Here is a 2,004-nt window from a genome sequence, read left to right as displayed (position 1 = left end):
CTAAGCCTTGCAACGGTTGTGTTGTAGGAAATGTTGGAGTAGCGCACTAGAGCAGTCCAGCATTCGCGAGTATGTGGCCTCTTCTACGATGACGTAATGCGGAATCTCTTCACTTGCGTCAGTTTATTTAATGTAGTGTAGGATACACATTTTATTTGAAAAGAGGGGGGGGGGGGACTACACACCTCCACATTACTGTGCACACAACACCGTTTTGCCTGTCACGATTTGTATTATAATCAAGTTATTACTTGTCTCGACTCTATAATCCAAATCCTGCATTATGCTTTTGCTGTGAGAACAATTAGAAAGGGAGAATTGTGTCTGGAAAATTCTGGTAATATGTAATTAGGCTACTGTAATTATTTGTAATAACATAGTAGGTTAACCTGCTATGTTATATTACAAATAAAACTAGACGCGTCGCAATTCCGGGGAAATTGCAGAGTGTGGTTGCGCCGACGCCGGTCGCGGGTCGCGGCCGCCGGGACTCGAGGAATACGCCGGGAGGAATAACGTCGGAGGCTGCGCCAATTACATTGTGTCGTCACTCCTGAGATCGCTTGCGTTTCATTTTGAGAGGATCGATCCCCCCCGAAATAAGGTTTTTGCATCAAACGGTTACATTTTGAGCATTCGTGGCGCCCCCTATGGATCAAAGTAGAAATGCTTTTGGGGATTGGTCTAGTATACCACCCTCGACATGTGATTCGAATTTGGGATTGACCGGACGTTTCGTTCGTGATTTATGGCATTTTTGGTCAAACGGGCCCCTCCCGCTAACTTTGGAAGCCATTTACGGACGAACGGTAAGGACAATCAAAATGCCGTTTGGATATCTTTACCGCATGGGTCCATAGATCATGTGTACCGATTTGTGTGAGATTAGGACAAAATTTGAAGGAAAAGGAGCAAAAAGTGTGTTTTTAAGGAAATTCAAAATGGCGGAAAATCTATCCTGACGCAAATGGGCGTGGCCTATATGGGGAGATGCGTCGGGACCCAAGGAATCCAGGTGAAAAGAAATTTTGATTTTACGAGCTACGGTTCAAGAGTTATAGGCCAAAAGGTAAAGTGGGCTGTTATAGCGCCACCATGAGGCCGATTGGTGTAATTATTTTTCTAATAATTTTGGACTAAATTATGAACCTCCCTTCCAAATGTGGTAACTGTAGCTCTTACGGTTTCTGAGAAAAAAATATTTGAATGGGAGTTTTTGCAATTCCCATTAAAGTGGATGGGGAAATTTAATGCACTAATAAATCAATATCAAAAAATCTATCCTGACGCAAATGGGCGTGGCCTATATGCAGAGATGCGTCGTGACCCAAGGAATCCAGGTGAAAAGAAATTTTGATTTTAGGACCTACGGTTCAAGAGTTACGGGCCAAAACGTAAAGGGGGCTGTTATAGCGCCACCATGAGGCCGAATGGTGTGATATTTTGTAAAATAATTTGGGACTTAATTATAAATTATCCCTCCAAATCTGATAACTCTAGCTGTTAAGGTTTCTGAGAAAAAAATACTTGAATTTGAGTTTTTTGACTTTTACATTAAAGTGGATGGGGAAATTTAATGCACTAATAAATTAATATCAATTAAACTATTCAACCAATCTCTTAGCCCTATACACGCGCACGATTCCCGTTCAAGACGGTCATTTTGATATATGGCACGACATTAGGGGATAAAAACTGTGGGAGGAGATGCGCTCTAAAGTATTGTTTATCTATAAATAAAGAAATAAAGTGTATAGAGTACTATAGTCTGGTTGCCCTGTTGGGCAACCACACTAATTACAGTAGTCATTTGTAATATAACATACTGACCTAACCTACTAGGTTAACCTACTATGTTATATTACAAATAATTACAGTAGTCTATAATTTTTTGAAAGATCAATCCTTTTCAGTGAGCAACTTTCCCAATTAGCTTGCGTAATGCCTGCAAAGTTTATTTTTGTCTCCGCCAGGCCGAAGGCGACTATGATGGACACCCTGTCC

This window comes from Gymnoscopelus microlampas, assembly GCF_963454915.1.
Source record: "Gymnoscopelus microlampas genome assembly, chromosome: 5".
NCBI lineage: Eukaryota > Metazoa > Chordata > Actinopteri > Myctophiformes > Myctophidae > Gymnoscopelus > Gymnoscopelus microlampas.
This window is presented reverse-complemented; position numbering follows the sequence as displayed.